General features: G+C 34.0%; 1 protein-coding gene across 1 annotated transcript in view; it reads left to right on the forward strand.

Moving 5' to 3' along the window:
- The window catches only part of LRRTM4 (leucine rich repeat transmembrane neuronal 4), a 778525-nt gene that overhangs the window by 733202 nt on the left and 22137 nt on the right, over nt 1–23186 (forward strand). The window lies entirely within an intron of this gene.

Genomic DNA, 23186 nt, shown 5'->3' on the forward strand with positions numbered 1-23186 from the left:
AAATATATTTCTAAGTTTCCTGTTCTACCTTCAATATTTTGCCTTGTTCTGTACGTACATCTAAGTTTCATTGATTGTAGCCTGAATAAGTAAGAGGAAGCCTGAGAAGAAAGAGGAACTACCTTCAAGGCACTTAGAAATGTTTTGTTTTGTTTTTTCTTTTCCTGGCGGATGCGTGATGGTTTAACATACTGCTTCATACACGGTATGTGTCATTAGCATCTTAAATCTCAACCTCTGGGTGTGGATTTTAGCATTAAACTAAAGAAAAGATCATTTTGAATTGCCCTAAAAATTAATTTAAATGAACACCCAATTAAGTATATGCTTCCTTGTTCTCACTGGTAGAAGGAGAGCATAATATATTTTCAATAAGTTTGATCTACATGATTTATGTCCTAAATTTCTGATTTTACTCTTTTTGTCACTTGGAGCAAATCTTCAATATGTTTAAATATATGTTACTTGAGCCCCTGAATATTTTAGAACCTCTTTTGTCACCTTTATATAAAACAATAGTTTATTTAAGTAGCTTTTTCTTTTAAAAGTCAGTGATTTATCCCATTATCCCTAGCTTTTCGCTGGCTGTGGCAGACAAATTGATGCCAACACAATTTTTGTTCCATCATAAGTAAATGTACCTTGCTCTGTCCATCTCCATTTGGATGTTTGTACACATTTTTTAGGGCTTTTTCCCACAAGGGGAATTTTATTAGGATATTCTCCACTCATTAAAATTATAGAATATCCAACCTCTAAACAAAGAGGTTAAGGGCCTTGATTCCTGTCTCCATGAGGCTTCAATCTTCATTAAAAGTTTAAGTAGCTTTTCAAGAGGTTTTGAGAAGAACGGGCTTTTCAGGCCAAAAAATAAAAAATAAAACAAAGGTCATAGTCAATTTCCCACTTTATGACAATGGGTGACTATTCATTTTTATTATAAATGACAGGCAACTCAAATATTTAGAAAATTGTCAAAGTTTTGCTATTTAGTGATATGATTTTCTACATTCACCTAAATTATCTTGTTGCAGGCTTAAAAAAACTATTAACAAATCAAACTTTGAACAGTTTGGAAAGTGCTTGTCTGTTTAATAATTTTTGTAAAACAATGATTATATATATATATTGGCCGGTTAAAACAGATACGCCACAAATCAGGTAAGAGTATGGCTAATACTTGGATGTGTCATAACTTATTTATCCAGTTCTATATGGTGAATAATCTCCGGTGTTTTGTATTTATGAATAATATTGGAAGTTGTACGTGTGTATGTGTGTTCTCATGTTTTCAAAATAAAATTTCAAGCAACTCAATTATCAAATCAAAAAGTAGACATATACCAAGTTTTGATACATAGTCCCCAAAGATTCTCCAGACATAATAAATTTAAAAATCTCGCAATACAATAGGATGCCTGTTTCTACATAATATCATCAATAAATTTATTATCACTCTGTGTCAGGGGTGCCCAAGACCATCTCCAGGTTTAGTAGGAAGACTTGGAGGACTCAGCATGTAGTCACACTCACAGGTCCAATTTACTGCAGCAAAACGGCACAAAGCAAACAAAAACGGCACTTGGAGTAACTTTGTAGGAAACCAGGTGCAAGCTCTCAAGAGCCCTCTCCAAGAGTAACACAGAAAGTGCTTAATTCCTCAAGCAACGAGTTGTGACAACACATGGGAAACGTCTACAAGAAAAGCTCACTAGAGACTCGGTCTTCAAGTTTTTGTTGCGGGCTAGTCATGTAGGTACCCTCTATCTAGCACATACTCAAATTTCAGACTTCCAGAGGAAAATCAGGTTTTTGGCATAGCATAAAACATGTTGTTTGTACAGATGTTTCAGGGAACGTGTACCACTGTTATTAGTTATGGTGAAGGAAACCTTCATAATATCCAAGTTCCCAGATGCCAGCCAAGTGTTAACCCTTGTAACTTGTAAGCAGGATCTTATGAGGATAGCATTTTTAGACCTGTCAACTCTTTTCTTCAAATACTCTTTAAAAAACTTTTCACTGATTTTATTTCCTTTGGATATGTACCCAGTAGTGGTATTGCCAAATCATCTGTTAGTTTTATATTTAATTTTCAGAAACCTCTATACCCTTTTCCACACTGGCTGTACTGATTTACATTCCCATCAACAATGCACAAGGTTTCACTTTTCTCCACAACCTCACCAATATGTATTTTTTTTTCTTATAGTCATTTGAACAGGTGTAAAGTAATATCTCATTTTGGTTTAAATTTGCATTTCCCTGATGACCAGTAATGTTGGACATTTTTGCATATATTAATTGGCTATGTGTCTTATTTTGAGAAATGTCTATTCATATCCTTTAAATCACTTTTAAAAGTGATTTTAAAATGACTTTTAAAATCAGGTCATTTGTTTTTTGCTATTGAGTGGTTTGAGTTCCATATGTATTTTGGATATTAACCCTTGATGATATAAATGGTTTGCAAATACTTTCTCTTATCCTGGAGGTTGTCCCTTCACTATATGTCCCTGGCTATGCAGAAGGTTTTTAGATTAACATAATACCATTTGTCTATTTTTGCTTTAGTTATCCATACTTTTTGCTTCATATGCAAAAAATAAAAATAAAAATAAATCATTGCCCAAACCAATGTCATGGAGCTTATCCCCTGTTTTCTACTAATAGTTTTACAGTATCAGGTCCTACATTTAAGTTTTAAATCAATTTTGAGTTTATTTTTGGGTAGAGTATAAGAATCTAATTTCATTTTTCTGCAGATGAATATCCAAGAGTCCCAACACCATTTATTGATGAGGCTGTCCTTTCTCCATCGTGAATTTTTGGCACCTTTGTCAAAAATTAATTGACTCTAAATGTGTGGATGTATTTCCAGGTTCTCTATTCTGTTCCACTTGCCTATGTGTCTGTTTTGAATACCAGTATTGTGCTGTTTTGATTAGTATAGCTTTGTAGTATACTCCAAAGGAAGTCAGGTAGTATGATACCTCCAGCTTTGTTCTCTTGGATCAAGATTTCTTTGGCTCTTTAGGATATTTTGTGGTTCCATATAATTGTATATATTTTTTCCTATTCTGGGAAAAATGCCATTGGAATTTTGATAGGGATTACACTGAATCATTTTGAGTAGTGTAGATATTTTTCCAGTTTCAATTCTTCCAATCCATGAACACAAGATATGTTTCCACTAATTTGTGCTCCTTTCCATTTGTTTTATCAATTCTTTTTGTTTTCAATATACAGATCTTTTACCTCATTGGTTATTCTTTATTCCTAAGAATATTTTGTAGATATTGTAAATGGAATTGTTTTCTCGATTTCTTACTTGTATAGTTTGTGTTTAGTGTATCTAAATGCTAGAGATTTGCGTATGTTGCTTTTATATCCTACAACTTAATTTATTAATTCTAAAAGATTTTTTTGTTTTTTATTTTGGTGGAATCTTTATGATTCCACCTGACAATAGGGACAATTTAATTTATTCCTATCCAGTTTAGATGCTTTTTATTCTTTTCCCTTGCCTAATTGCTCTGGCTAGAACTTCCAATACTATATTGAATAAAAGTGGCAATAGTGGGCATCCTTGTCTTGTTCCTGATTTTAGAGAAAAAGTTTTCAGCTTTTTACCCTTGAATATGACGTTGGTGATGGGTTTGCCATATATCGCTTTTATTCTGTTTAGGTGCATTCCTTCTATATCTAATTTCTTGAGAGTTTTTATCATGAAAAGATGTTGAATTTTGTCCAATGCTTTCTGCATCTATTGAGATGATCTTATGGTGTTTGCCCTTCATTGTGTTAATGTGGCATATCACATTTATAGATTTTGGTATGTTGACACATCATTGCTTCCCAGGCATAAATCTCACTTGATCATGGTGAATGATTCTTTTAATGTGCTGTTGAATCTAGTTTGCTGGTATTTTGCTGAGGATTTTTCATACGTGTCCACCAGGGATGTTAACCTGTACTTTTCTTTTCTTATAGTGCCCTGATCTGGCTTTGATGTCAGGGTAATGTTGGCCTCATAAAATGGGTATCCAAAGAAAATGAAATCAGTATGTAGAAGATATATCTACATTCCCATGTTCATTGAAACATTATTCATAATAGACGAGAGATGGAGTCAACCTGTGTCCATCAATGGGTGGATAAAGAAAATGTAATCTATATATGTGTGTGTGTGTATATATATATATAGTGTCTCTGTGTGTGTGTGTGTGTATATATGGTATATATATACAAACCACATTTTATATATACCACATGTATGTGGTATATATGTATGTATGTGTATATACACACACATATATATACATGTTCAGTATATTTGTACATGTTCAGTTAGACTTTTTGTTAATTTTCTTATATACAGTTGGTTAAATTCATGGACATAGAACTCACAGACTTGGAGGATGAACTGCATATATATTTCAAAGCAAGACATTGTATACAATAAAAATATGAAATTTATTTGTCAACTAAAAATCATATTTTAAAGGGCAAAACACCCTTTTCATTAATTTAATTTCTTTGGTTATTTATGGATTTTGGCACCTTTTTCTATGTGTACTGATCATTGTCTACTCATATATTTTGTCCACTTTAATATTATTGTTAGTAAAATCTCTGGGTATTAAGCATGTCAACACTATATCTGCCATACATGTTTAAGCTATTTTTACTTTAGCTTACTATCTGCCATATAGAAATATCTTTATTTGCATAAAATCTGGCAATATTTTTCTTTATAGCTTTTAGTGAAGTCACACCCACCCTTAGATTATTAAGATATTCTTCTATCAATGTCTACACACTATTTAAATTTAGCATTTAAATCTTAATTTTTCTAAAACTGTGGTTCTTAACCAGAAATCATTTTGGCCCTCTAGGGGGACTTTTGGCAATGTCTAGGGTCAATTTGGTTGTCTGACCTGGGGGATTGATGCTACCGACTCTGGTGGGTACAGTCTGTGAGGCTGCTTCACATCCCACAAAGATGCAAAACAGCTCACCATGGCAAAGAATTAGCCAGTCAAAAATGTCACTAATGTCGAGTTTGAACAACCCTGCTCTGGAATAAGAAGAAATCAAACAAAAAAAAATGTAAATATTAGGAAAACAGACAAAATTATTGTTCTTTGAAAATGGTATAGGTGCCTGCGCAGTAAAACAATAAAAAATCATACAGAATTAATAAATCAATTTAATTAAGTCTAGATAGAATATAGAGGTGAAAATGTTTGCCTATACTTGTAATAACTGATTTTTTTAATAAAGAAAAAAATATTATTCACAACTGTAACGAAATAACTGGAATATCTGGTAAAGCTGACTAGTTATATGGCAGTATTTAGGGACTGTAGTGGTATTCCCAATTCTTTGTTTTTCCTAAGGCTCACTTTCTTTCCTCTCTGACACATAACTTCCTTTCTTACTAATGCAGGTATTTCTTATCTCTGATCTAAGGACACAGCTCCTTTTCTTCTGAGTATAAGAAGCAATCAGGTAATCTAACAAGGTCTGATTCAATAAGCTACAAGTTTACATAGTAATCTCTGGTTACTTTGAAGTAGACTCACCTCTGACCTACATATGAACTGCTCATCAATCATTCCATAAAATCAAACCTTCACTCCATGTGGGATGTTGCTCAGGAGACTGACAATGGTTTTTACATTTCTTAGTTCCTGGTTGGCCTTCCCTAGCCCAATTTTAGCTTATGCAGATTACTATTAGAGACACCCAGAAAAATCCTCTCAAAAATGTGAGTGACATTGTTGCACTAGTATCTTGAAGTCTTAGAAATCTTTTCTGTGCCCCATAGAAACAATTACTATCCCACTAACACTGTATTCTCTAGATGATACAAATTGTACAGTTGTTTCTCAGAGGTCTGAGTTTTATCCCAAATCATCACTTTGCCTACTGGATCCCAATTCACTGTTTATGAGTTCATACTGGTGGGCAAAATGTGCCCAGTTATGATGAAATGGAAGACACTTTGCAAAGTCTGGCAACGTGTGAATCATTGACTCTTCATCTACCGTATCCTGTGTTCCCTCTTCTGCCTTTTTCCCTGGTAGCCCTCAAAAGTTACGGAGAGCACAGGGAAGAGAAAAAATTCTACATTATTACAGGGACTTCTCATATAAAAATACAATGTAGCTCATTGATGCCTAGATATTTTCCACAAATAGTTCATCAAAATCCAACTTATCTTAAAGTGCATAGTTAGAACAAAGGCAATCTGAAAAAAAAAAAACTTGATTCCTTTTCTTTGGGAGTTGATAAACGATTTCTGTAATTGGCCAAAGAGTAAATATTTTAGGCTTTGTGTCCAAGAAAATCTATGTCCCATCTACTCAACTCTGTCATTGAATAGCCAGGGGCATTTGTTTGCTAAACCATGACCCACACCTTTGGTATCTAAACACTCTGATACTGGGAAGGGTCAAGGAACAATGAACAATATTGACAACACCAAGAGGTGAGTGTTTTCTCTAAAAGCTAGAGTATAAGTAAGTTACACTATTCACCTCATTCAAGGTACCCCTGGGTCTACTTGCCTAAAGCCTTGAGTGAAAATATTAACCTATAATTCCAAGTTCTATGTGACATTCAGAAAGTTGTTTAATACTGTTAAAGCCTTGATTTTCTCACTGGCAAATGAGTAATATTTTCAGAGTAGTAGTAGAAAAGAATCAGTGAAGGCTTCCACTTTCCATCAAGACAAAGTAACAGAGACATGATTCACCCTCCACCCATAACAACCAAAAACCTAGGCAAAATATATGAAATGGTTTTCAGGACAGTGGACATTAAGCAATGCAAGAGTGATCTCGCTCTACTTTACTGCTTTGAATGTGTTTCCAAGCCACAGTGCAGGAAGTAACCAGATATAAGCTAATTCTCTACATTGAGGATAGAAGGAGTTGAGAGTCCTTAGCACCTGACATTTACAGGAAAAATATACTAAAGGAGGGAGAGTTGCACAGAGAATTCTAGAAGTCTATAAGAGGATCTTCGTCTAGTATTCAATAGAGAACTGATCATTAGCAGGAGCAACATTACTACCCATAAAGCAGCTTCTCTTGCATCACATATTTTATTCTCTCACTGTTGCCAGAAGAATTAATATAGCTTACCTTGTGCCATCGGTATATGATTGAATGTGATACGCACACATACACTCACATGCCTTTCCTAATATACTACAGACTCTTGAGGGATTGATGTATGTCCTTCTATCTTTGGATCACCATAGTTCTCAGCAGAGTGTCTTGCATGAAAGATGTGTCAGGTAACGGATTCCTAGAGTGGAACATTAGCCTTCTATAACCACTTTGCTCCATTTTATTATATTCCTGGTCTCTGAGGGTTGGTATTTAACTTAATGTGTAAAGTGGCAGCCTATGACTTTCATCTTAAACAGTGAAGGTATTTTTATGGTTATTTTGTTGTTTTTAAGCTGACTTAACATTTTTAAAATTCTTAAACATAATTATACTACAGGTAAAGTATTGTACCAAAAGCCATGTATATGATCATCTTTTCTTACTCTGCAAGCTCTCTTTTTTAGGACTAGCAAAACTCTATTTCTCTAACTATGGGCATTTATAATTTAAGTATTCTGCCTGTCTCCAGGTTTGTATGCTTAGATAAATAAGAGCTGACTTTTTTCTGAAATGGAACAATGTAATGGAGAAAACTGTAAAGTAATGAAATTTATGACCCAGATCTGATACAAAAACATGAGTGGGTGATAGGCTAAGCTAGTTAAGAATTTTTTTGTTTGGTTTTTCATTTTGATTTTCCTCAAAAATCCTCTGGGGTTTGAAAGTCTATTTCGTATTGGAAACTAGTTTATTCCAATGTTTTGACTTGATTTCCTGTGACAAATACTGTTGGCAAAATAAGTAAGTATACCTCTGAAACCCACAGCCTATCTGCTGTGTATCTGTAGAATTTAGCTCTACATGTCTGATTCTGTCACCAGTTTGCACTATGGCATTTCTCCATATGAGGTTATAATAAATACTGAAATTATCTTTACCTGGTTCTCACAGCTTAAGAAAGTTTTATGTATAATTCTGAAGCATTTACTGTGTTTTCCCTTGTCCTATACATGTAGTAGGATGAGATTTATTGCTCTACGAATATTTATGCTAAAGTAGAGGTATACCATTTCTTTCCTAAATACCTGAGTCCCTTGTCTTCCTTGTTGTTTCTCAGTATCCAAGTGATGTTCTTGGATTTTTTCCTCTAAATTCTCTGATAAATCATCTGATAATTATTTGTGAAACTTGCATTCTAATTTTATAGTCAAAATGCCTTTCACTGAGTTTCCAATCTACAGATCTACATGGGAATGTTTGAGCAAGTGTCTTCAGATAAATGGTACTTCCCAGTATTATTGAAATAATCTCAGTAGAGGATGGTAAAGTGCTCTGTGAAGCATTTTCCACCTGTCTTTGAGTTGTGTTAGGGTATTGGCAAGCCACATCCCCGGATCACTTCCAGCTCTAATAGCCTGTGGTTCTATCATTTTCTGTTTTTAGTTTTCACTGAAGAAGTAGCCTTATGTCACAGCAAGATTCAAGAGAATGTCCATTCTGGATCCTGTGAAGCCATCAGAGTAACAGCCAGTGTTATATCCCCAGTAAATTATCTCTTTCTCATTGTAACCATCATCCTGGCTTATCATGTTAATGGAAATATACCTTCTGTGAACCATGTTTTCCATGTTTAAAGTGAAATATGGAAACACATTCTACTATTATAATAGTTTAGTATTCAGTGACTAATACAACCTGCTGTGGGATCCAGTCAGACAGCATCATTGCCTAAATCATGTTTTCTAGTAGAGAAACATGCTAAGTCTGATATTAGACTGTTTCTATGGCATCAACAGTGAAATTATATCAAATTTGATGAAAGGTAGATTTATATCAACTGGAAGATGTTGACATTTTTCCTGTTAAATTTCACTGAGGTGGGGGGTCTATCAAATTAAGCAACACTACAAGATAGTGTTCCCCAAATTCAGACGCTCTAATGCTATCCATGAGAAATAGCAATGGGAATTATTTTATTAGTAATTAATGCCTATGGAGCGCTACTATGTGTCAAGTACTATTAGGATTGTACATGTTTTTCTTATTTAAATCCCAAAGTACTTTCTGAAATAGTATCCATTTTCTTCATTTTAAAGAGGAATAAATTGAGGCTGGCCCAAGATCATACTGCTAGGAAGGTAAGAAGCTGAGATTCCAACCTAGGCAGTAGGAGTCCAGAGAGAATTAGTTCCTAATCAAGATATTTCCAACTGAAAATTTAGAACTCCTAATATCTCTTTCTTTATTCAGAGCCAAAAAAATATTCCTCAGAAGTAGAGGCAATCCATGAAGATCCTGCATCATATCCCCATACCACCATACTGACAAAGCAGAGTCAATGACTTATTATTAGTTTGAAGTTTAACTCATAGTCCTAGCACAGAAGTGTAGTGGACTAGGCTCAACCTTGTGGTATCCTCTTTATTAAATCTGGGAAAACCTGCTTTGGTACCTCTAAAAGAAAACCAAAAATCTCTGATGCTAGGAAAGATCTCAGACAGTGGTGAAAAGATGAAGTGAATCTAGGAGAAGGAATGAACAAGAGGGAACATTTATCCCATTCCCACAGTGGAGCTTTCCTATAAGGACACACACCTCAGGCAACTCATCCAAACAAGCAGCCCTTTGTCCTGGGGGCTGCAAGAAAGGACCAACCCATCTAAAAGTGAAATAGAAGAAGAGCTAGAGATAAAAAAGAAAAGTGTTGATAATTTCCCTAAAGTGAAAAAGACTCAGTTATCTCCCAATCAGGAAACATGGAAAAAAGAGTAAAATGGGAAGACACCAGGCCTTTGTTCTCTGTGACTTCCATCTCTTTGAAACCTTTATCTAGAAGCTTGAAAACCTAGAATTTGGTTATTCCAGATTAACACTCCTCCCTCATGATAGAGAGTCTTTCCATGATTGTGAATCAGACTCAAGAATAAATGGGGAGCAGGAACCACAGAGTAGGTTTGACCTGAAGTAATATGTTCACACTAAGTAAACAAATACAACCTTTTATAAAAAGGTATGTGGCTGGTGTCACAGGAGCTTAGAAACAAACCCTCATTATGTTTTTGAATTTTCTTCTTAATTCGTGTATTTATCAAGCCAGAAGCTCTCCAAAGAAGTCCTGTCATACAACTCATGGTGTTTGAGTTACTCTTTGAAGTTGATTGTTTTGGGAAAAGAGAGAGGTCACTAGAGCAGAGGTACGTGGTGAGGTCAAGAGACTGAGTGACAGCAGTGGTGTGGAACATGGAAGTGGAGATTTCTGAAGCTAAATATCATCAACTTGGCCATTTTTTTCCTGTTTTCTCCCTGCTGTTTGTATTTCCTTTCATTGCTGCCACTGCTAGCACATATAGTGCCTTGGTGTGAAAAAAACAGAGTGAGCATCCTTTCCAGGTGGTGGCAACCCCACTCGAGAGTGCTCCCTTTGAGGTAGGGAGTGTGAGTGCAGCGTGGGCTGGAATCTAGCTTCTCTGAAGTATAGAGTTCCTTTTTTTTACTAAGAGTCAGTTTGTGATAGAAAAAGCACAGCACGCACAACCAGAGAAGCAGGGTGCCAAGCATTAGCTGCTTAACTCAGCATAAGAAGCTTTACGTCTTTAAAGACTCAGCTTTCTGATCTGTACAATGTGGAAAATAAAACCTTTTTCCACTAGTGGTTAGGGAATGAAAGGAAACGCTGTATCCAGAAATCATTTTGGAAACTATAAACCCCATAGACACAAAAACATTTGTCATTATTATCATTATTATATTATTTTAATATAAAAACCTCTCTATGTTTGAGTCCTTAACTATAAAATAGTGTTACTGCTTCCTTCCCCCTAAAAATTCACAGGGTCTTCTTTCTGAAATTACATTGATAGAATAGATATAAAAAGACACAATGAACAAAGACACACAGTGCTACAAGATTGTACTATTACTTTTCTCTCTTCCGGTTAAAAAGTCACCATTAAATTTTGATGTAAACTTAACCTTGCATTATAAACTTCCTTGCACTTATTTTAAAATTATCTCTCTTATTTTTCCTTGGCTATCATTAATCTCAGCCTCTGCTAAGTCTACATAGGTTAAATAGAGAGCATTACACTGTATCTCTGCTGACTTCCTAGTACAAATAAATGTGACCTTGTGTTCAAGCTTATTTTTGTTCTGATTGAGTAGAGGAAAGCTTATTCACTCTCTGCCTTTGTCTTGATTCTGCTCATCATATTACAATTTCTGATAATACTTTTTCAAGACGGATATCTAGGGCAAGTAATGTGATTGTGTGACTCCTTTTCTTATCTAGCTCTCAGATGTTGTCCCCTCTCAACCGTTTTTCTCTTGACGCTAAGGCACAGTCAATTGCTGTTCTATTTATGTTTCTGTTAGACCTTGTAGTTACCTCAATTACATATGTTAACACATTCTACTGGAACTATTTATTTACTTGATTCTCCTACTACAGGCTGACCTTCTTCAGTTTTAATTATGATTGTATCAGAGCACTTAGAATCAAGAATGCCATCTCTTAACAACAATAGTAACAACAGTAACATTCACTCATTTTTTCCTACACCAGAGAAGGTTCTAATTGTTTTTACATATATTAACTTTGTTAAATAAAATATTTCAAAGTAAAAATCATTAGTATCATAGAGACATAAGGCAATTCATGTTAAAGATTTTACTTAATTTATAAAGAAGTTGCCAGACAGATATTCTAATTGGCTCAGAGAAGTCAAAGAAGCACAAATTTGCCTAAAGGACTGGTGAGATGAACTGATAGACAGAAACTGGCTTTTTCCTTGGACAGAAAAAGAAAATCAACTGAACCTCTATCTGTCAGAATATCTATATTGTTTTTAGATAAGAATTTCTTTTCATAGTTGTAAAAGAAGTCCCATGGGACAAGAATCAAATAACCTGAATAAGTGTCCTGTAGTCAATGCAAAGCTCTCCATTGAACCACAAAGTTTTCCCTCTAATCCTCACAAAATGGAAAATATTTTTTCAATTTAAGCAAAACACTAAATTTTCCTAACTTCATAAAAACTTCCTTTCTTTTTTCTTTTCCCTGTTTTTAACCTCCACTCTCCATTTTGAGCTGAATACCCAGGTATTAAATATTTTGTGTTAACCTTAGTAGACAACGGGCTTGCCATCTGATAATCCTGACATCTGGAAATGTATTAAGTATTACAACACAATGTATGAGATTATGCAGAGCAGGCTGTATATATCAATAAAGAGAAAAGAGATCGAAAATAATTACGAGCAGGAAGTTGCCAGTAATAGCAGGCTATATATTTATAATGCAAATTCAAACCTCCTTATGCCAATTGTGCATTCTAAATTATTTCTGGAGTAATCTTTTCCCACACAATCAACATGTTTCCCAGATCATTTTTATTTTCCACATCCTTTCTCTTTTTTCCCGTTAGAGATGTCTTTTCTGTCTAACAGGTTACTCTTTCCTTTATGACATGAATACATACAGTTCTTTCATTTCCCTTGCCACATGTATTGTCTTTCTCCAGATATTAATAACAAAGTGAGAATTTTCCTTAGGGAATCCTTATATACTTCCCTTAGATATCCCTCGTGTTCCACAAGTCACCTTACCGTTGCTGGAAATTGAAAAAAAAAAAAAAAAAAAGTGGATAAATTTTGTCCCTAACAGCTTTTCATTGTGTTCAGCCAATCAGAGTGTCAAAAACTTGCTGACTAGGGGCCTTTATTTTTGATGAGATTAACATGAAGAAAAGAAACAGCAAGGAAAACAATATGGAATTCCAGTTCCTTCTGCATTCTTTAAATGAACTATTTGTGGTTTGTCAACCCATAAAATGATGCTTGTTTTTTTGTTTGTTTGTTTGTTTGTTTTGTTTTGTTTTGTTTTTTCTGCAATCTTATAACTTGTTGACACAATATAAAGAAATTGAAAGGGGATCACTTAGAAAGCAGGAATCAAAGAAGTGGAGGAAGTTGTCTGAATGCATCTATACCTCCCAGAGATATTTTTAAAACCAAATTACCTCTCTGCTCTTAGCTTTGTTTTTGTTTTCTTCCTCTATTAATGTGGATAAAAGGTAGCAGAAAATTGAATCAGACAACTCCTTCAAGGATTCAAAAAGCTCCATGGCATATATTGCATTCATAATTCTTATTAAATCAATTATTACTACTGTGTTTTTAGAGTTCTATAACAATGAAAGAATTGTCATGGAAGAATTGACAAGATACGAATAATGTTAAACAAATGTTAGGAGTCTTGGTGGACCAATTTGCCTATTCACATTTGTGGGGTTTTTTTGTTTTTTGGGTTTTTTTTTGCTTTGTTCTATCTGTTACAAATATTCTTAACCAATATAATCTCTACCATTTTCAAACTTATAATTTAAGGAAAATTGATCACTTGGAAAACATTGCTGTAAGTGTGACTTATTTTGAATGGTTCATGGTTCATTTGGGAAGATAGGCTAGAGACTTTCTTTATAAATTGCTCTATGAATAGAAAAGAATTTGTACTTCTTTTCCTATCAATTATGGCAAGGTTCCCAGATGAAGCTGAATTTGAGGGGAGGGTTGAAAATGTAGTTTGCCAAGATACTCATGTAACTTACGTATTCTGAATTCACAAACTTTAAAAAGATAGGAGCAGCTAGGTATCATTGAGTTAAATTGCATATTGTTCAGAAGTCAGTCAAGTGCAGTTGATTACCTTTTGCTGCAGATATTTCTACCCATTGCTCATTTTGTTTGTGGTTGGCCTACAGGCAAGGCATTTTCTTCCGTGGTCAACTCCATAGGTCTGGCTGATCTTTGTCTTTTAAAATATGCATCTTTTTAAATAAAATCAAGAACATGATGGCTTAAAGCCATGCTATCAGTTTAAGTATGGATTATTAAGCTTCTCACACATAAAAATCAATTTTATTTTCCCCTAAATATTGACAACATGTTAATTATACAAATATGAGAAGGGTGAAAAAGTATTATTTTAATATCTTAACATATACTATCTAGATACTTACCCTACTTATGGGCTTTTATGAAGAAAACTATTACAAACATATGTTCAGGTTAAATTACTGGGAGAAAATCTAAACACTAGAAACATCTTCTATGTTAAATTTAAGATCCTTCCTGGATTACCACTAAAAAGTTGATTAGAGACTGACATACCCAAATGATCTAACATATGATCTGCTTTTCATTCTCAAGTAAAATTCACTCTCATTAAACGTGCCTTTATTGGAAGTGCTCCTGAGTTAGTTTAATAAATACACATATAAGATTATGAAGTACATTGTTATAAGTTGATGCTCTATTTTGCTTAATCCTTCTTATTATTAATTTTATCAGAACTTGTTTAATGTGCTTTTATTTGAGGAGGGAAATTGTAGTCCCACATTTGAGAAAATTGTTTTCTCATTACAAATACTGCAAATCAATTATTAAAGTCTTCATTCCTACATTTTATGCAGGCTATTCAATGGCAAATGCCAATATAAACACAATAGCAGCATTTTTAATTAATTGTTTGTACTTCCTTCTTCAAGATCAGTGTAGCAAGATATCTTTAGAGGACTGACATCTAAATAGTTTATTCCTACTGCAGACTAGATTGAATGTTCATACAGCCATGTTATAAGAGTGACAACTACAGAAAGTTGTCCATATGAAATTTGGATAAAATAGAATAAAATGAAAGTCCTAAATTGATGTGATAAATTCTAAAATGCAATCTGTCACTCAGTTTATTGTGAATCTCTATTTGAATTGAATTAATTTTGTGCAAAATAATTGATTCCACAATCAAAGCATTCACTACATGCTGGGTTGAACAGTTAGTTTCCTTTAAGGCATATTTACTTAACTGTCTTAGTATTTCATTTTTGTGAAAACAAATAAATAAAAACCAAACAAAAAGAATTCAATCTTGAACATTACTGGTCAGCACTGTTATGGTATTTTATAAAGGTGTTCAGACGTGTAAAAATGATATTCATAAGATCTTAGGAAGCTATTCATGCATGAAATAAAGAGAACATTACATTGATCATTTCAAAATCAGTGGTACCCCATAGTAAATACAACTTAAATAAGTGAAATTCCATAGGATACTTTAGTTTGAAAATATTGTGTTTATTTACTTTATGTGGTAACAAAAAGAGAAATCTAAATATCAGCTTAATCTTATCACCCAGTGAGAAAAACACAGCATTCATGTATCTCTATATATGTAGACACGTACTTGTGTGTGTTTGAATTATTTTAATGGGAGCATGGTAATTGTATCCATATGTATGCCTTTCTTACAGCAATCTTGCACCCATTTGACTATATATATGAACATTTTCTCATGACATTAAGTATGCTTTTCCATAATAATTTTCAAAGTATGCATAGGATTATAAAGCATGGATTAATGTACTATAATTTATTTATCTGAATAATGTATTTAATAAAAGAAATTGGACTATTTCTCAAAAACATTAATCTAGTGGTACCTATGCTTCCTTTTTGTGTGTGTAATACAAGTATAGCCACCACTGAATGTTAAAACAGATGAATATTAATGTATCACAAATTTGGGGATTATTTTAGCTCAAAATACAAAATTTTATTTAAAAATAATTTTCCAAAAATAATTATTTATATTTTCTCATTTTCACAATAAAACAGAAAATTCAAGGAACAACTCGTTTAACATTAAACATTTTGTTAACCCTCCAATTCTACATTTTTACTAATGAATAATCTGGACATTACCAAGCCGTTTTATTATGATTATTTTATGCTGTCAAGTTATACACATTCTTTTCCCATCTTACTCTGAAATGTTCATAATTAAACATTGCAATTAAAATATACAGCGCTGTTGAATTTATTTTCTACTTCTCTGATGTCAGATAAGCAAAGTACTTGCAAGAAATATCCAAGTGGAGCAAAAGATTTGTATGGGAAATACGGTTGCCAAATGATATTGTAAAATTTGTAAATTCAGTAACCTGAGTTTTAACCCTGAATTCGTTTTAATTCAGGATTAAATCAATTAATTTCCTAGTTTAGTTTCAGAGAAACTTTTCACATTAGCATGTTAATTCAAAATTTACACTAAATAGGTGTTTGCCATGGGCCAGGGAAGGAGAATATGGGGAGTTATGTCTTAACGGGTATAGAGTTTCAGTTTGAGATGAAGAGTTCTGGAGATAGATGGTCATGATGTGGCACAACAAAGTAAATGTATTTCATGCCACAAAACTGTACACTTAAACGTGATTAAAATGGTAAATTTTATGTTATGTATATTTTACTATTAAGAAAAAGTTTTTAAAAATATACTAAATAAAACACAAATGACTTTTCCTACCATTATTTGCCTTTAATTTAATTATGTGTAAAATTAGCATTGTTTTCACATATGGAAAGGTGGATTCCCAAATATCACCAACATAACCTGATGAAAACACAACATTTAGCTTACTTCTTACTATGGGATAGGAGTCATGGCGGTGAGGAAAATAATGTGATATATTTATTCATTCAATATTGGTGGAATATGAATTCTTCCCAATATTAATTAACTCTGATCATTTTGTAAGTAATGCTTGTATGAATATTCTTGTACTGTAACACTTCCTGCACCTAAGCATGTATATCTCTAAGGTGTGTGTGTTCAGCTTTTTATATATATGTGGCTGAACAGGAATAAAGATTAAAAGGAATTTTTAATAAATCTGCAATCTTTGAATAAAAGCTTCAAGCAATTTGCTATATGGTCTTTTATTAATTCTAAAAAGCACTCTATAATTTAAACTACTTCCCCAATAGCAATTTAAATTTTCTGAAATAAGTAATTTAAAATCAATGTAATGTACTTTTATGTGTTGAACAGTTGAACCTTGAACAACACAGGTTTAACTGTGTTGATCCACTTATCTGTGGATTTCTTTAACAAATATGTTGAAAAATTGGACACTTATGATGATTTGAAAATGCAAAGTGTAAAAATAGAAAAAAATCAGAAAAAGTTAAGTATATCATGAATGTACAAAATATATGTAGATACTAGTCTATTTTATCATTTACTACCATAAACTGTACACAAATATAAAAAGTTAAAAGGTATCAAAATGTAAGCAAAAAAGCACAGACTGTACAGGGCATCATTTGAAGTTTAAAGAAATGTAAACAAATGTAAAGATGCCGTGTTAAATCATAACTGCATAAAATTACCAATAGGAATTTATTACTGTACTGCTGTAATAATTTCATAGTCACCTCCTATTGCTATTGCAGTGAGCTCAAGTGTTGTGAATATCTGCTTAAAACATGTTTAGTGCAATATTGTAAACCTTAAATAACATCATGGGACCCAAAGAAAGCACCACTAGTGATGCTGGAACATCTCCCAAGCAAAGAAAAGTCATAAAATTACAAGAAAATGCTAAATTGCTTGATATGTACTGTAGATTTAGATCCGTAGCTGTAGTTGCCTGACATTTCAAGATAAATGAATCCAGCATAAGGACCACTGTAAAAAAAGAAAAGGAAATTTGTGAAGCCATCACTGCAGCTACATCAGCAGGCCCAAAAATCTTACACGTTTTGCAAAATATCATTTTATCTTTTATTTAAAATGGAGCTTGTATGCAGGTGCAAGATTTCTATAAGAAAGACATACATATGAACTCTAATATAATTTGAGAAAAAATGAAGTCACTCTATGACAACTTAAAGCAAAAGGAAGGTGAAAGATCTAAAGCTTGGGTTTTTAATGTCAGCAAAGGATGGTTTGATAATTTTAGAAAGAGGTTTGGCTTTTTAAAAATATCAAGATATTCTAACAGCAGAAGCAGCTTCTGATGATCAAGAGGCAGCAGATGAGTTTTCAGATACAATTTTTGAAAACCATTGAGGAGAAAAAATATTTACCTGAGTAATGCAGATAAAAATTTGCCCTCTTCAGGAGAAACATAGAAATGCCACAAAAGAAATTTATTAATAAGGAAGAGAAATGAGCACCAAGATTTAACATAGAAATGGATAGGCTAACTCTACTGTTTCGTGCAAATGTATGCAGATTTATGATCAGTAGGGTACTCGTCTATAAAGCTGCTAACTCCTGAGCTTTGAAGGTAAAAGATAAACACCAGCTGCCAGTCTTTTGGTTGTAAAACAGGAAGGTCTGTTTTACAACAAGAACTCTTTTTCTAAATTGATTCTATTGATGATTTATCCCTATTGCCAAAAAATACCTTGCCAGTAAAGAACTGCCCTTTGGAGTTATTTTGATATCGAACAATGTCCCTGGCTGCCCAGAACCTCATGAGTTCAGCACCAAAGGCATCTACATGGTCTACTTGCCCTCAAATGCATTTCTGATTCAATCTCTAGATCAGGGGATCATAATGACCTTTCAGACTCATTACACATGGTACTATATAGAAAGGATGGCCAGTGTTGTGGAAGAGAACCATAATAGAACATTATGAAAGTCTGGAAGGATTACACCATTGAAAATGTCATGCTAGTTACAGCAGAAGCTGCAAAAGCCATCAAGCCCAAAACAATAAATGCCTGCTGGAAGAAACAATGTCTAAATGTTGTGAATGAATTAATAAGATTCATGATAGAGCCAATGAAAGAAATCATGAAGAGACTGTGGATATGCAAAAAGTCAGGGGAGGGTTTCAAGATGTGGAGAAATTAAAGAGCTAATAGACATCACACTAGAGGAATTAAAAGAAGACAACTTTATGGAGATGAGTGCTATTGAACAAGTACCTGCTACAGAAGAAGACATAGAAGAAGCAGTTCCAGAAAACAAATTTACATTAGACAATCTGGCAAAAGGATTTCAATTATTTAAGACTAACTTTGACTTTGTTTACTGCATGAACACTCCTATGATACAAGTACTGAAACTTATGCAAACAGTGGAAATAATATTGGTACTATATAGAAATATTTTTGGAAAAATTAGAAAGCAAAACTGTCAGACAGAAATTATGATGTGTTTCCATAAAGTTACATGGAATGTGCCTGACTCGCCTGCCTCTCCTTCCACCTCCTCTACCTCTTCCGCCTCTGCCACCCCTGAGACAGCAAAACCAACCCTTCCTCATGTTCCTCCTCCTCAGCCTACTCAACGTGAAGATAATAAGGATGAAGCTTATTATCATAATCCATTTTCACTTAATGAATACAAAATATATATTGTCTTTCTTTTGATTTTCTTAATAATGTTCTCTTTTTTTGGCTGCACATGGTGGCTCACACCTGTAATCCCAGCACTTTGGGAGGCCGAGGCAGGTGGATCACGAGGTCAAGATATTGAGACTGTCCTGGCCAACATGGTGAAACCCTGTCTCTACTAAAATACAAAAATTAGCTGGGTGTGGTGATGCATGCCTGTAATCCCAGCTCTTAGGGAAGCTGAGGCAGCAGAATCACTTGAACCAGGGAGTCAGAAGTTGCAATGAGCCACGATTGCACCACTGCACTCCAGCCTGGCCACAGAGCGAGACTCCATCTAAAAAAAATAAAAAATAAAAATAAAATAATGTTATCTTTTCTTTAGCTTACTTTATTGTAAGAATACAGCATATAATGCATACAATATACAAAATATATATTGACTATGTTCTTGGTAAAACGTCCAGTCAAAAGTAAGCTATTAGTAGCTAAGTTTTGGGGTAGTCAGAAGATATACATGGATTTTGACTGTGGTGCCTTTCATCCCCACATTGTTCAAAGATCGGCTATATATTTTTTTCTCAAACAGCTATAATTATCTCAAATTGAAGATTTATTTATCATTAATGGAATTTAAGAATTCTGGAAATATGTTATACCAGGTAAATAAAATTTATTGATTCCAGGATCAAACCTCTGCTACCATTATTCGTAATTTTGACCACATGGTCAAAAAAAATGCCAAAAACTTTGAGGAATTGTTCAATTTCTCTTTAGATTTCTATTTGTTTACTTCTTCCTAAAATGTTTTCGGTTTTATATATTTCATTAATGTGTTTTTCTGTGTAAAGATTGTATCTTAGGAAATTTTAAATTTATTTTTAAATTATTATTTTAAGGGGAATTTTAATTATTTATTATTTATTTTTTGTTTTTAGTTATTCCTTTGCTTTGAATCTCTTTATCTAAAATTAACATTTTTCTTTAAATTCAACTTCTAGAATGATATCACTTTACTATATGAAATCATAATGAAAAATGTTTGATTTTACTTTTTCACATATATACTGCATAATATACTAGCTTTTACTGAAATGTTATGTGTGTTGTCAAAGAAGAATTGCACTGAATAAAGTTAAATGGCAAGAAAGAGTTTATTTAAGACTTTTGGAATAAGAGAGAAAAATTAAATAGAACTTTGCTGGAAGCAAAGGCAGAAACGTATTTAAGCCCTGGACTGATCTAGTGAAAAACTACTGGAGGCCATTATGGTGGAGGATGATAAATGTGATTAGGCCATCTGTGTTTGCTACTTGGTGCTTATGGAAATTAGGCTCCTATCATTTCCCAGAGACTGGAAGATAGATGCACCATTATTCCTGATTATTACATTTCAAAGAGATGTTTCCCAGGTCCTTGAGAAAGATATTCCTGGTTTGTAAGATTGGCAAGAGTTAGGGAAAAGACACACAGTAGTCCTCCTTATCTTTGGGGGATATATTCCAAGACCCTTAATGGGTGACTGAAACCATAGACAGTACCAGACTCCCATCCAAGTACTAAATAGTCCCTACCCTGCCTTAGCTTTTGAGATCAGATGAGATCAGGTGCACACAGGGTGATATGGTTGTAGACCACAATTCTATATATACTATGTTTTTCCTGTATATTCTATACCTATGATAAAGTTTAATTTATAAATTAGTCACAGTAAGAGATTAACAACAATCACTAATAAAATCAAACAATTATAACAACAGACCATAATAAAAGTTATACAACTGCAGTCTCTTTCTCAAAATGTCTTATCGTACTATACTGAGAGTAACTGAATTCCCAAAAAGCAAAAATGTGAATAAGTGGGCACTATTGTATCTCAAAGGAGTGGAGAAAGTAATTCAGATTGTAAGTTTTCTATGTTAATGCGCCTTTGAAATAATGGAAGTCAGGGGCTTACAGACTGAAAAAAAAACCTGTCCAAAGGTTGGTCAAATTGAGACCATCACGTTCAGTTTTATAACTAGGTTATGATTTTTTAAAACATATTTCAACATTTATTTTGTATTAATTTAGTACTAGACTACCAACTTTTATTTAGACATTGCTCAGTTTCCTATTCTCTTTGTGTATCACTACTTACTTCCCATTTAATTTGTCTTAGTCAGTTCAGGCTGCTATAACAAAAAAATACCCTAGACTGGGTGGCTTTAATAAAAAAAAATATTTCTCACATTTCTGGAGCCTGGGAAGTTCAAGATCGAAATGGTGGCTGATCTGATGTCCTCCTCTTGGTTTACGGATGGCCGTCTTCTCATTGTGTCTGCACTTGGTGGAAAAGAGTAGAGTGAGTGAGCTCTCTGGGTGTCTTTGATAAGGGCACTGGTCCCATCATGAGAGCTCCACCCTTATGATCTAATTACCTCCCAAAGATCTTACTTCTTAATACCATCGAACTGGGTGTTACAATCTCAACATAGAAATTTGGGGAGATACAACATTCAGTCCATAACACTGTTCTTACATAATTCCCTTAAATCTTGGCATTTGTCTCATACCTGCTCCCTATGTTTTGATGTTTATTTTGGGTTGTTATCCCTCTCTTTTTGATAAGAGGATCACTGGACTGCAACTTTCCTCAAAAATCACCTGGGTAAGTGTCCCTCAAATTCCTCATTGTCACATAGAGTTAGAGCCCTTCGGGATGTGAGGTTGGTTGAAGGGGCTGTTGAATCAAGAACTCTACAGTATTATAGGCAAAGGAACGGACCAGTCCCTTGGGTATGTGAGGAGAAAGATCCTCTGCCTGCAGTTTTGGTTCATCTCCACCTTTGATGGGCTTTCCAGGCCAGCCTTAAACTGATGTTTTTTTGTTTTGTTTTGTTTTGTTGTTTGTTTGTTTGTTTTCCGTTCACCTGGCAAGAATTTGAGGTACAGCACGCAGCCTTCTTGCTGCTTCAGGCAACTGTTTTAGCCAAAACTGTCCAAAGCAAAGGCAGTGCTGAGCGTCAGCTCCTCCGGGCAGCTACTTATAAAAGCTGTGGGAATTCAGTGGTTAAAGGGATTCCTCCTGGAGCCCTTGCTACTGTCCCACCTCACCTCCATTCCTCATTCTTACGAACAAGGTCATTTTCATGGGATTTTGCTTCAATATTATCTAAATCAGACAAAGTAGTTCTGAGTCAGCCATTGTTTTCTTTCTTCTATCTGGTTCCTGCTGCATTAAATCTCACAGAAATCCTCTAAGGTCATGGGACATGAATGGGACTTGATACTGTTTCCAAAGAGCTGATACAGCGATTCCTACTCCTGTGGCTCTACCCTCATCTTTTTCTTCCTTTAATCATTTCTTTGAATTGAAAGTGAGGAATCAGTGATCATGTCACTATATTTTCAACAATTTGTTATCTTTAAAAAGTTTTATTTCAGGATTAAATCTGGATTAGAAACTAAAGTAGAAGAAGAGGTAAATATTAAATATTAAGGAGCTAGGAATAACATCATTAACCAGACATCTAACAGCTGCCAGGGCTTGCATTTGACAGTCAAATAATCAAATTCTTCCTAGGATCTTTTCTAACAATTGTATAAATGAGGAGCATGTACTAGCATTCTATTTTTTGAGGATTACAGAGAAAAGGCTAACTTGGACTCTTGGAATGTGTAGCACAGTGTGAGTACTTAGTTGACCTAGAAAAGCTCTCCAAGGGATCGAGAAACAATTAGAAATTTAAATGCATGAAAATGGAGACATATTTTATGTTATGTCAAATGTTTCAATTGTACTACTGGGGGGAGAAAGACCTTCTGTGACTTTGTTGGTGGTTTTTAAAAGAATGCTTAATATGTAAAAGGAGATGTATTTTACATAGCTTTTAC

This window comes from Macaca thibetana, chromosome 13 (genome assembly GCF_024542745.1).
Source record: "Macaca thibetana thibetana isolate TM-01 chromosome 13, ASM2454274v1, whole genome shotgun sequence".
NCBI classification, from domain to species: Eukaryota; Metazoa; Chordata; class Mammalia; order Primates; family Cercopithecidae; genus Macaca; species Macaca thibetana.